This window comes from Corythoichthys intestinalis, chromosome 22 (genome assembly GCF_030265065.1).
Source record: "Corythoichthys intestinalis isolate RoL2023-P3 chromosome 22, ASM3026506v1, whole genome shotgun sequence".
Taxonomy (NCBI): Eukaryota; Metazoa; Chordata; class Actinopteri; order Syngnathiformes; family Syngnathidae; genus Corythoichthys; species Corythoichthys intestinalis.
Window position 1 is genome coordinate 34,983,790 of NC_080416.1, and position 14,841 is coordinate 34,998,630.

The window sequence follows — 14,841 nt, forward strand, 5'->3', positions numbered from 1 at the left end:
GCATAGCTATTTTGATTGGGAATGCCAGTTCTCTTTGCAATGAGCGCTTTTCTTTTTGTGAACAATATTTTTTGAGAGATAGGAATATTATTTTTGTTGTGCTTTCACGAAATGATACTGTAGCAACTTAACTGTTCCGCCTAAGTGCATGATGAGAAGATGGGCAACCATGACTGTCGGTGGTGGCTGCGAATGGTATACAGTATGATCTGCGTTGTGTTCAATTAAGCGTGTTAAGAAAAAGATCGTCTCTGACAGGGCTCAGAGAACAAACGGACCCAATAATGCAGTGCTCAGAGCAGATTTATTAACAATGGTTATGAGAGGAAGAAGTCTTGGCTCTTGGAGAGGCACGGAAGGCTGTTCGAGCAGGGGGGGAACAAGCAAGGCGAAGGCCCAGGCAGGATGCGTCTAGAGCCGGTCCTGTAGCAGGGTTCAGGTCACAGAGAAAAGGCAGAGGCACAGACGAGGAGCAGGCTAGAGGCAAAAATCCACAAGGTCAAAAAATGTATCAAAAAACCGGCAAGACAAGGTAACTAGGAACGCTCGTAAGTTGCAGTGAGGGCTAACAAACTCGCAATGGAGCAGAGGGCTGTGTGTGCTTATGTAGGGAGGCTGTGGTAATGACCAGGTGTGCAGGACAGGTGTGTGGAATGAGTGCTGATGACTGGGAGAGGGAAAAAAAAGGAAAAGGCATACAGGCCTGCTGTGGGGCTTTAACAGTCTCCTGTCATTCTTCCACACTTCATTCGCCACAACATTTATAATTGCTGTGAAAGAGTTGCCAAAGCTTAAGCCAATAAAAGGCACGGTCCAGTGAACGCCTGTGTCCACTTGCATTTCTCTGCCTTTTCCCTCTCGGTGTGCTAAAACAGCGTCATTGTAAACTGTTTGAGGCAACGCATGAACGGGTCATTCCGTATATGCGCTAATTGCGTTGAATATTGATTGAAAAAATTAATTAACGCCCGTTAACGTGATAAATTTGACAGCTTTAGTTTAATAAATATAGTTTTATAACCTTCAAGTTAACATATTTTTCAATGCCTCATTTAGTTTAATGCTTCTTAAGGCCTAAATTATGACAAAAATCCATTTAATGACTTTTCATGCTTTTTAATGACCCGTATACTGTAAACCCTGTAGCCGTAGACGACGATGCAACAAGAGTTGACTGAACATGGGGATCTTAAATACAGAAATGGGCTAACGAGACTACGTGGCACAGGTGGGTGACACAAGAGGCAGCGGATTGGTTGACACACAAGGAGCCGGTACAACAGGTGAAATCAATGGTTTAGCTTATTTTCCTAATTTTTGTCGGAGACGCATCCGTCAAAATGGCCAGATCCAGGCCTGGAGTCAACAGCCCAGTATCTTAGTCACAGTTTAAACACCAGTGAACATGGACAAAGAATGTTTGATCATGGAGGTGGAATGTCACAAAGTGATCAAAAATCGTCGTATTTCGAGCATGTCGTCGGATGTAGAAAAAAATGGCGAGTCAAATTTTACGTCAGATGTCGAACAGATCGTGTGTCGAAGAAATTGTATGCCGAGGTACCACTGTATATGGGCCAAAAATGCCCAAAGGCCAATAGTACAATTCAGCTACAGGTAAATTCTGTTCAACACACCCAAAAGCACACAACAACCAGCGGACGTACCCCGCCCTACAAATCCACGCACGCACGCGCACACACACAATCATACATTAGCACTTGCAAGAATTGGCAGTGGAAATTAGCTTCAGTAAATCAGCACAGAAGTCTAGCTCACTTTATACTGTTCATTTTTCTCCGCACTCAATCATGATGTCAGTAACCCACCAACGGGAGTGTTGCGTTGCCGCGTCAAAAGCATCAATAGGAGGGTCGTGCTGACTCATATTTGCAGTGCTTCTTAGTGATGCTAAAATAGTTTTCGGAAGAATGTCATTTCCTTTAGTCATTTCAAAATAAATTGGAGATAAAGATATCTACATTTTGTTTTGTGTAAATGTCAATGAAATAAAGGTAAAATTAGATGCATAATACTTTTATAAACATTATTTACTTTAAAAGACCAGATATTGCTGCCATTATATTTCCTGTTTGGTGCGTGCTAAATGGCAGAGCTTGATCCGGCCGCAGGTTGACGGACCAGAAAATAGAGCTCGTCAGTATTTTAGTTTTGATGGGCCGGAGAGGCCGAACTCAGGCGGATCCGGATCAGAGCTGAGCTGATCATGTGGACCACCTCGTATTGACTACAATACAAACGTATTTGTTGCATTGTTCGGACCGTAGCTGAGCGTAGCGCAGCGGACCCAGTGGGATTCCAGGGTAACTGAACAGTTTTCTTACACTTCTGGCACCAAAACGTAGTATCTTTCCTGAAAAAAAATATGAATCAAACCTTACTTCATACTAATAAAATAAAGAAAATACTCACCATGGGCAGAACAGACGGCACACTGTTGCTGAGCTTTAACAGCAAACTTTTTTGTTGTTGCCAGGCAGAGATCTGGGAAGTAGTCTTTGTTTGCTGCTTCAAGGGGTGGCTCAGTGTTTGTGATTTAATGACAGTGTGGCACCCAGGTAGCAACATTTGTTCTGCTCAGTGCTGGGCCAATTCTGTGTGTCGGTGTTGGCTAAGCCCTCGGCCCAAAAATGGCCCACTTACTGAAAAATGGCTCTCACTGATTCTGTAGGCCCATGTCTGGGCCACACGAAGTATGCCGAGTGTTGGCTGGGGCCCACGGGTGGGAGGGTGGTGGACCCCAAAGCAGACAAGAGAAAATGGAAATGTTGGTAACACAAAGTTTATTGAGTGGAGCGTCAGGAGGGTAGCAGGTACACTGGCTCTTTTGGGCACTGGTGAGATGTAATGGCAGTAGTGATGGAACAAGGTGCGCCGAGTCTCCCAAGTGTGTGTCGAGTAATGAAGGGACGTTTCCACGATGTGCGAACCGAGGCTCACTTCATTTGAGAGATGCCAAAAATGATGATGTCCGATGCCCAGCCTTGCCACATGATTGCTTCAGCAAGTGCTTTAGATTTTAGCGAGCGGTTTGACAGCTAGCAACAGTATACAAACACCTCAAAGCTACATTCAAAATGGAAAATGTTGGTGTTTAAAGGAGAGTTACAATCCGGTAAGAGTTTAGATAGTTTGGAGAGTTGGGGAAAGAGAAATGTGAGTGAGTGAGGAGAGTAGTAGTACAGTAGTAGTATAGGTCTTCCTCTGTGTAGAAAAACTTGTTTTTGAATAAAAATCCATGATTGATCCATATCTTGGTCTTAAAATGTATTATTTATGTAACTTCTCCGTGTCTCTTTTCTCCTCACAAGTGTCACTTTGATTAAATAACGTAGCCAAAATAAATAAATGGGGCAGAGGAGCCAATCATTAAGAACGCAACACAGGCCCAGATCAAAATCGCGTCCCACGGGATTCCCACATGAATCCCGTGTCACCACAGGATTCCGGACAAAATGTCATGCTCTACACTGCACAGATTTCTTTTTTAAACCTAACCATACATTTCATATTTGAGAGATGGGGAAATGTAAATTCAACGAAGCGTGGTTGAGTAAACAATCCTTTTGCCTTTGGCTCAAACCAGTGGATATCAGTGCGTTTTAGGCTTTTTGCAAAAAAAGATTCAGCTGGGTTTAATAGACATGAACATACAACACATACTCCTCCTCATAATGCTCCATCAAGGTGGTATCTTTGACATCCAGCCGACCAGTCAGGCCAAGTTTACCTAAAATGACTTTTAAAATGAAACTCGATTTTCACCAGGACAATTCTGTCAAGATTTATCTTGATTTAGTAAAGTCAAGTCTTTTCTCTCCATGTGTACACACAGGTTCAATGCTGGGGAAAGCTCTCAGCTGGGGGCAATTTAAGCATGCTCTACAGAAAAGGGGAATGTCTTTGGGTTCAGCTGGTGAAATGCAGTAAGGGAGGGAAAGGAAGGCTCCTCCAGGACCTTCATCTGCTTACAATGCCCAATTGCCTATGTAAAATCTGCCTGGCTGTCTAATGGAAAAAATGAGGAAGCCAATTGTGTGAGTGTTTCGAGGCCTCGACATCACAATGAAAAAGCCTTAACGATCCCTTTAACGATCCCTAAAGACGCATATTGCGTCGTGACGTGTCTTGTTGTCCAGACGCATCAAACTAGCATGGCGCCAAGAACCACTCGCTCTAAAGTTTGGCTACACTTCACCAGGAAAAAGGGTGAAAATGAAAGGTTACTATAATTTACCACGAGCATTGGCGCCATAAACATAACAATGACAGCACGTAGGTTCGAACGCTCGAAAGTGTGTCTTCACTTCACGAGGAAAAATTACAACAAAGCGACTTGCAGTCATTGCAAGGTGGAGATAACTGCATCTGGAGGGAATAGACTGCACTGTCCACTCCTCACCAAGACGCTAAGGCTCAGTCCTGGCTATACAGCTAGCTAAACTCCCAAATGACGATGCAGAAGACGTTGGTATAATTTGCTGACTTTATTCAACCACCACTTGAAACTAAAAATAGAAATGAAACAAATCAATTTCGTCCCCAATAACCAACAGGTTTGCATCAACGTAAATCAGCGATGATTAGCTGCTAACACAGTAATAACAGTTAGCATGCGTTCGCTAGCATTAGCACATCGGTTAAACCACTACACACCTGGATTTGTGTCCGATCGCGAGTGGAAACAACAACAACAACACAGAAGATGATACATACAGGCGTTGCCTCTGTAGATATTTTACAAACATTAAAAAAGAACGTAGGCTCGTGGCAGTGTTTCCCTTTCTCACTAACTCGCTCACTCGCTTGGATGTGGCATTTGTTCTTCTTTGCGTGTAAGCGCGCTCTTCACGTGAGCGCTTTCTTCTTCGTGTGAAAAAGCGCAAGGCCCCACCACTTGAGCGTGAAAGCACCATAAAAACTAAAAGGCATGCATTTCAATATAGGCCCTACTGGTAAATAAAAACAGGGCTCCATATTTGGTCCGGCTCCCTGAACAATTCCAGAGAGCATTTTGAATTTTTTTTTTTTTTGCTCCCTCAGTAGTGTTATTTATTTCCTGGCCTTTTTCAGTGAATAACTCAGAGAGGTTTTTTTTTGGTTATTATCTATTTAATTAATAGTGCTATTCTTATTTATTATTATCATATTATATTATTATTTTTATTTTATTTACTTTTGTTCCGTGAAGAATCCACAGAGGGTTATTTGATTGTGGCTTTCTGAAAAACAATATTTTTTTTTACATTTACGCACTCCTGCAATCGTCACACTATTTCTGTTACAAACTGACCCCGGACTCTCATCAGAGAAGGGAAAAGTTATGTGGCCCTCACAGGAAAACGTCTGGGGACCCCTGCTTTAACACATATTGCCAAAGGCAGAACAACGACCTACATGCCAATATATACCAATATTTTTTATTTCTATTAGAAAATGTTTCAGTAAAATGTTACACATTCTTGTGCATTTGCCACTTATTGCCACAGTTACCATTGAGGCTTTGGGCCCTTTTTGACCTCTTTGTGAGTTTGTAAGGTTGTGACTTCTGATTAAACAAACTCGATGCCAATCAAAATGTTTGTTCTTCTTTTTCCCAAAATTAGAATCGATAAGAGAATCGAAAAAGAATCGAATCGTGAAGCAATAATGGAATTGGAATCGTAAAAATCGTATCAATTCCCATCCCTAGTCAAAATTATCGCGTTAACGGGCGGTAATTAATTTTTTAAATTAATCACTTTAAAATATTTGACGCATGCCCCGCTCAAACAGATTAAAATGACAGCACAGTGTCATGTGCACTTGTTACTTGTGTTTTTTTGGTGTTTTGTCGCCCTCTGCTGGCGCTTGGGTGCGACTGATTTAATGGGTTTCGTCACCATGAGCATGGTGTAATTATTGACATCAAAACTAGTGAGCTACTAGTTTATTTTTTGATTGAAAATTTTACAAATTTTATTAAAACGAAAAGATTAAGAGGGGTTTTAATATAAAATTTCTATAACTTTCTATAACTAACTAACATTTATCTTTTAAGAACGACAAGTCTTTCTATCCATGGATTGCTTTAACAGAATGTTAATAATGTTAATGCCATCTTGTTGATTTGTTATAATAAACAAATACAGTACCTATGTATAGTATGTTTGATGAACAGTGGGGCAAATAAGTATTTAGTCAACCACTAATTGTGCAAGTTCTCCCACTTGAAAATATTAGAGAGGCCTGTAATTGTCAACATGGTTAAACCTCAAACAGGAGAAACAGAATGTGAAAAAAAAAAACAGAAAATCACATTGTTTGATTTTTAAATAATTTATTTGCAAATCATGGTGGAAAATAAGTATTTGGTCAATACCAAAAGTTCATCTCAATACTTTGTTATGTACCCTTTGTTGGCAATAACGGAGGCCAAACGTTTTCTGTAACTCTTCACAAGCTTTTCACACACTGTTGCTGTTATTTTGGCCCATTCCTCTATGCAGATCTCCTCTAGAGCAGTAATGTTTTGGGGCTGTCGTTGGACAACACGGATTTTCAACTCCCTCCGCAGATTTTCTACGGGGTTGAGACCTGGAGACTGGCTAGGTCACTCCAGGACCTTGAAATGCTTCTTACAAAGCCACTCCTTTGTTGCCCTGGGTGTGTGTTTGGGATCATTGTCATGCTGAAAGACCCAGCCACGTCTCATCTTCAATGCCCTTGCTGATGGAAGATTTTCACTCAAAATCTCTCGATACATGGCCCCATTCATTCTTTCCTTTACACAGATCAGTCGTCCTTGTCCATTTTTCAGAGATCATTAGTAGAAACACCCACAATACTCGCACACTATTTTCTGTTGTTGACAAACTGACAAACCCACAAGCATCAATACCTCAGGAATTGGCATCTGAGGTGTCCTGTAATAATTTCGCAGCATTTTTTACACACAAAGTACTAATGATTAGACAGACTGTGTGCAACTCCGGATTAACAAATGTTACACTAAATGCCTCCCAACATGTCCCCCACGTCAATCTTAGACAGTTTAGCCTCTTGGACTATGCCACTTTAACAGAAATTGTGTCGAAACTAAAGCCCACAACATGCTGCCTTGACATCCTTCCTTCAAACTTTTTCAAAACTGTTTTTCATTGCATAGCCCCAGACATACTTCAGATTATAAATACTTCCCTCCAAACAGGAGAGTTTCCTCAGACTTTAAAAACTGCAGTAATAAAACCTCTCCTAAAAAAACCTAATCTGGATGCCTCAACCATTAGTAATTACAGGCCAATATCAAATCTGACATTCCTGGGGAAAATTATCGAAAGGGTTGTGTTTGAACAGATCCAGACTTTTATGATCCAAAACAATCTTTTTGACTCATTTCAGTCTGGATTTCGGCCACAACACAGCACCGAGACCGTGCTTATCAAAGTCCTAAATGATATTCGTCGGAATACCGATGCAGGCAAATCATCTGTTCTGCTACTATTGGATCTCAGCGCCGCATTTGACACGGTTGATCACAACATACTACTCAGCAGATTGGAACAGTGGGTAGGGCTTACTGACACTATTCTTCAGTGGTTCACATCCTATTTACATGATAGGGATTTCTTTGTGTCAATCGGAAATTATCAGTCAGAACGAACCAAATTCACGTGTGGAGTCCCTCAAGGGTCAATTCTTGGACCACTCTTATTTAACATCTATATGCTTCCGTTAGCTCAGATAATGGAACAGTATGACATCTCCTATCACGCCTATGCAGATGACACACAACTGTACATTTCTGTGTCCCCACATGATTATAGTCCCTTAGTCTCCCTGAGTAAATGCATTCATCAAATCAATGAATGGATGTGCCAGAATTTTCTCCAGTTAAATGTGGAGAAAACAGAGGTGATCATTTTTGGGCCAAAAAAGGAAAGGTCAAAGATAAGCAGCCAACTTAGCACAATGTCACTTACAGCTACAAATCAAGTCAGAAACCTTGGCGTAATTATTGACTCAGACCTAAAATTTGATAGCCATCTAAAGTCCGTCACTAAATCCGCTTATTACCACCTAAAAAATATAACCAGAATTAAGGGGCTTCTGACTCAACAAGACATGGAAAAACTTATGCATGCATTCGTTTTCAGCAGATTGGACTACTGCAACGGTATATTTACAGGTCTTGATAAAAAATCAGTCAGGAAGCTGCAGCTAGTACAGAATGCTGCAGCCAGAGTCCTCACAAATACAAGGAAGCTGGACCACATTACACCGGTTTTGAAATCGCTACACTGGCTTCCAGTGAGTCAAAGGATAGACTATAAAATACTACTGCTCGTCTACAAAACACTTAATGGCCTTGGACCAAAATACATGCTTGACTTGTTAGATTCCTATGAGACATCTAGACCCTTAAGGTCGTCTGGAACGGGTCTTCTGCATGTTCCAAGAACAAGAACCAAGCAGGGTGAGGCAGCATTTAGTTATTATGCTCCTCACCTCTGGAACAAGTTACCCGAAGGTCTGAAGTATGCTCAAACAGTTAGCTCATTTAAATCAGGGCTAAAAACGCTTTTGTTTAGCACTGCATATCCATAACTGTCTATATATTTCAATCTACCTGCCTTCTATTCCTCTTGTGCTTATCTCCATTGCTGATTTCAATGATTATTATTAGTAGTAGTTTTTGCTTTATTTCTATTTTTGTTTTATTTTTATTTATTTATTTTTATTCTGTGCGATCTTTTGTCTTGGTTTTTACATTGTGTTGATTTAAATGTGATTTTTATGGTTTTCATGTGATGTAAAGCACTTTGAATTGCCTTGTGTTGAATTGTGCTATATAAATAAATTTGCCTTGCCTTGCCTTGTCCCTTTGCAGAAAAACAGCCCCAAAGCATGATGTTTCCACCCCCATGTTTCACAGTGGGTATGGTGCATTTCAGTATTCTTTTTCCTCCAAACAAGAGAACATGTGGTTCTATCAAAAAGTTATATTTTGGTTTCATCTGACCATAACCTATTCTCCCAGTCCTCTTCTGGATCATCCAAATGCTCTCTAGCGAACCGCAGACGGGCCTGGACGTGTACTTTCTTCAGCAGGGGACACGTCTGGCATTGCAGGATTTGAGTCCTTGGCGGCGCATTCTGTTACTGATAGTAGCCTTTGTTACTGTGGTCCTAGCGCTCTGTAGGTCATTCTGTAGGTCCCCCTGTGTGCGTCTGGGATTTTTGCTCCCCGTTCTTGTTATCATTTTGACGCCACGGGGTGAGGAGGGAGTTGAAAGTCCGTGTTGCCCAACAACAGCCCCAAAACATCACTGCTCTAGAGGAGATCTGCATGGAGGAATGGGCCAAAATACCAGCAACAGTGTGTGAAAAGCTTGTGAAGAGTTACAGAAAATGTTTGGCCTCCATTATTGCCAACAAAGGGTACATAACAAAGTAATGAGATGAACTTTTGGTATTGACCAAATACTTATTTTCCATCATGATTTGCAAATTAATTATTTAAAAATCAATGTGATTTACTGTCCCCCCCCCCCCCCCCCCCATATATTCTCTCATAGTTGAGGTTTACCCATGTTGACAATTACAGGCCTCTCTAATATTTTCAAGTGGGAGAACTTGCACAATTAGTGGTTGACTAAATACTTATTTGCCCCACTGTATATAGACCCTACCCACCGACGTCACAAAACCACGTGCTCGCTGTATGGTTCCGCCCCCTTGTCCATCATTTTGTCTCTGTATTAGCATTGGTTTCAATTGATCGAGGAATTTAAAATGCATTTCATGGAAGACCCGGTGCTTTCGGATGCCGTAAACTCACTGGATGTGTTGCATAAAAGGCGTTATGTGGAAAAGCTTCGTTCTATACAGTCGCCAGATCCATATTTGATGCCCAAATCGATGTTTTTCGACCCACTGTCTTCGCCCTGTCTGCCTGACATCTGCTACGCTGATATTTACAACTATCTTGTCCACACAAAATCAGCCTATTCTCACGAAAATTTGAAAAACTTCAAGAGCTTGGAGGCTTATAAATACTTCGTTGCTGGTTGGGTGAAACAGGTCCTCTTCCACGAAAATTCGGCAGGAATCTATCTTGTGCTTGGAAAGGTGAGTTACGAAATTTTCAATTCAAAATCTTTTGTTATTGCTAACATCCACTGTCAAGTCTAATGTATTTCATGTCGTTTGTCAATGGAGTTAAGGCTTTTAATGTTTATATGGTTTAGCGATAGCACTCTCACTACATACATACGTGTATGTTGTCGGCGATTAGCCTAGCAATGATCTTAATTGTGGTTGTCAACCCAAAACCCTCTAAGTATATCTTAAATGCATCTTACCGGATATAAAATGACTACTACATAGTCTGTGGTGATTTTTTGGTGCCCAGTTTTCACGTCGAATTGCAGCCGTCCATTTCGCTCTCCTCTTTGGATCCCTCGGAATACGGTAAAACTTCAAGTCTCTCCTTCCATCTTCTCTGTTAGTGCAACCAACAGCCACACACGCCTTCACCATTTTGATTATTAATGTTAAGGAGCAGAAAAACACGCCGTAAATAGGAGGAATGTACGTAGCCGTAACAGGTTAACACTATGTTTTGACGGACAATTGGGCGGTACCATTCAGGAGAGCGGAGTTGTGACGTCACGTGGGTAGGGTCTATATCCGTCTTGTGTCTTATCTTTCCATTCCAACAATAATTTAAAGAAAAATATGGCATACTTTATAGATGGTTTGAATGGCGATGAATTACGATTAATTTTTAAGCTGTGATTAACTCTATTAAAAATTTTAATCGTTTGACAGCCCTAATATAAATACATCTTTAAATAAATACTTAAATGTCTCAGTAATTAATTCTTTTTCTTCACGTCTTCATCCTCCAATAGCTTATTTGAATGATTGAAAAAAGTGTCTAATACTACTCCAACTAATGTTAAAAAAACAAAAACAATGAATTCACTGTTTTTTTTTTTTATTATTTCATGGACATGTGTTGCAGCACTTTATGAATTAATTTTATCTGACAAACTCACCCATAAAAGTCAGTGGGCGGGAGTAACACCTGATTGGTTCCCCAGCACATCAAGCCAAGACAGGTCGATTTTAGATCATCCTTGCAGACCCAGTAAACATATTCTGACACACAATGTGATGTTCCTTTACTCAGGTCAAACAAGTAAAGGACAAGTGACAGCAAGTTTTGCTCATAAATTCATGAAGTACTGCAAAGAAGAGCCGAAATGACGCCAACAACTTCAATAAACACCTCTTCTTTGAGTACATGTTCTTGGTCAGCAGGTCCCGCTTCCACTAATTCAGCAAGGTGTTGCACCAGAAAAAGAAGTCTGAGGCAGTGTACTTGGGTCAACAACTAGGAACATTTATTTTTCCTACCCAATGGAGGTTGCACTCAAAAACAGGCACATGTGAGAAGAGCAGAAGAAGTGTTTCACCCTGTTAGGTCCGGAAGGAACAAAGAACAAGCGTGCGATCAGTGGAGGAAAAAACTATTTTCTACCATGAATTGAAAAAAATAATCCATCGGTGTCAAATAAATCACTGACAAATAAAAACTTGGAGAAAGTTTCATCAAATTCACGCTTACGAGTAATGTTGAGTGTTGACTCAATGACAAAAAGTGATATACAGTTAGGCCCAATAATATTTGGACAGACGCACAATTTTCATAAGTTGGGCTCTACATTCAAACACATTGGACTAGAAATAAAATATCTAGACCAGAATTGAAGTGCAGACTGTAATGTTTAATTCAAGTGGTCAACAACATCTTACTGAAATAAGGAATTGTATACATTTTCTTAGAAACACATCACATTTCAGGGGCTCAAAAGTGATCGGACAATTAAGCATAAGCTAAACCAGGGGTCTCCAAACCGGTCCTCAAGGGCCGCTTTGGGTCCTGGTTTTTGTTCCAACCGATCGAGCACCGATAGTTTAACCAGTGAAGTTTCTGCTAAAACAAGCAGCACCTGACAGCAATCAACTGATTACACTTGTAAAACCAGATTGGTCTTGAACAGGTGAAATGCATGCTCCATTGGATTGAGGTCTGGACATTAACTTCGTCATTGCAGAATTTTCCACTTCTTTGCACTAATAAACTCCTGGGTTGCTTTTGCTCTATACTTTGGGTCATTGTCCATCTGCACTGTGAAGCGCCATCCAATTAACTCAGCAGCATTTGGCTGAATCTGATCAAAAAGTATATCCCTGTATACTTCAGAATTCATCAGGCTACTTTTATCTGTTGTAATGTCATCAATGAACACAAGTGACCCAGTGCCCTTGGAAGCCATGCATGCCCATGCCATTACATTCCCTCCCCAGTGTTTCACAGATGATGTTGTGTGCTTTGGATCATGTGCCATTTCCTTTTTTCTTCAAATCTTCTTCCTATCATTCTGGTACAGGTTTATCTTTGTTTCATCTGTCCATAGAACACTTTGCCAGAAGTGGGCTGGCTTGTTGACATGTTTTTTGGCAAAGTCAAGTCTGGCCTGTCTATTCTTGGGAATGATGAATGGCTTGCACCTTGTTGTGAACCCTCTGTATTTTCTTTTATTCAGTCTTCCCTTTATTGTAGACTTGGAGACAGATACACCCACTTCCTGGAGAGTGTTCTCACTTCTGTAGATGTTGTAAATGGATTTTTCTTTACCATGGAGAGTATTCGGCGATCATCTGTCACTTTTGTCTTCTGTGGACGTCCAGGCCTTTTTGAATTGTCCACTTCACCAGTGCATTCCTTTTTTCTCAGAATGTACCAAACGGTTGATTTAGCTTCTTCAAGCATTTCAGCTATCTCTCTCATGGATTTCTTCTGTTTTTTCAGTCTCAGGATCTTCTGCTTCACCTCCACAGAGAGCTCCTTTGAACGCATGATGTGTGGTCACAACAACAGCTTCCAAATGCAAAACCTGGAATCAATTCCAGACCTTTTCAATACTTAACTGATGACATGTTAACGAGGGAGAAGCCTTCTGAGCCAATTACAGCCCTCAGAATCAATTGTCCAATTACTTTTGGTTCCTTGAAAAAGGGGTATAAAGAGTGTAATTCCTAAACCCTTATTCCGATCTGGATATGGAAAGTCTTAAATTGCAGCTAAGATTGTGCACTTTAAACCCATATTGATTATATTATTGTATTTCGTAATGTGTTTTTGTGGACAGCTAAAACAAAAAACAAGTCACTGTCCAAATATTATCGGGCCTAAACAGCTATCTATCTATACTAGTAGGCCTATATATGTGTGCCCAAATGGTTAGTTCCACAGGACTCGCCACAGAGGTTCAGTACCTTGGACAGCTACATCACCTTTAACACCACGAAAAGAATCAGCAGCACCCTGGGAAGCGACTCTGCAGCGATATGACCACCATACCTGCAACCAATTGCCCGATTTGGCCCCACACAGTCTCTACTAGTAGTTGCCAATCAAGGGGCTCTAACCCGCGTATAACAGGAGGGAGAACACAACATGTTGATGACCCCGAAATACAGTGTCAGCAATAAAATGAACTTACAAGAATATTTATAATAATAAGTTGAAAATGTGCGTTTTTTGTTTCCCATCATTTTTGAGGGAAATTCTAAATCTGGAAACTCAAAAAAATGCACGTGAAAGCTATTTTTCTTAGATTTTTTTTTTTGATTGGAGTCAATTTCTTTTTTTTTTTTTTTTTTTTTTTTTTTGATTGAAGCAAATTTTTTGATTGAAGTAATGTTGATATATATATATTTTTTATATTTTCCAAAAGAAAAATCACTTCAATCAAAAAGGGAAAATTTCAATCATAAAAATAAAAAACTTTTTTGAATGCAAAAAAATATTTCAGATTGAAAAATTTGCATTTGAACACTTAATTTTTCATTGAAAAAGTTTTGATTGAAGCAATCGTTTTTTTTGTGTGTGTTTGGGCCATATTATCGGTAGGACTTTTGTGTCTAAATCATTCAATCCCAAAAAAAGTTGCTTCAGTCAAAAAAATATTTTCAACCAAAGAAAAGAATCATTTAATAAAATTGCCCTCCTCTAATTTGTTGTTGTTGTGTTGAAAATTGTATGCAACGCCAATGACTGTCTAAGGTGCTAGACACATGATCTGTTCGAAAAATAATTTTGACCCATTATAAAAATATCTTTTTTTCTTCATTTCATTCATTTTTGTTGGTTTTATTCAGGGGTGAAAGTGGGCCAGAACGGTCAGGAACGCAGTTCCGGTATAAGATTCAGGGCTGGAATGCTGTTCCGGTAATCAGTGCTTTGATTCCAAAAATATGACGGCAACTGTCAAAACGCTATGTAAAAAAACAAAAAACAATGCTAAGCTGCCACACATGCATTTTATCTCCAAGAAGATAACAATCTACCAACATCAGATTTAAATACACAAGTGTGCACAAAACAACAATCATAATAAAGTGCTTGTGTAACCTCATCCGTGTCCACCGATATTTGTCATTTATTTTATTCCACGGACAGCAAGGAGGTTGCCCCAGCTACTGCAGTTATCGGAGTCTGACAATGCTGAGTCAAATCAATGTGCGAATGCACGCAGCAAAGCAAAACACCTGGACTCATTTATCCGTTCAATTGGCTGACATACTGACAAGTGATCAGCAGAGATAGTTAGCTCTGATTGGTTCAAATGTGCATGTTTCCTGGAACAGCAAAAAAAAAAAAAAAGTTTAATTGATGCAACAAAAAAGGGCAATGCAACAGAAAATGGATCAAATCTTTAAGAGCAAGGACAGAGTTGAGGAGGCTTATTTATCATATTTAGTTTT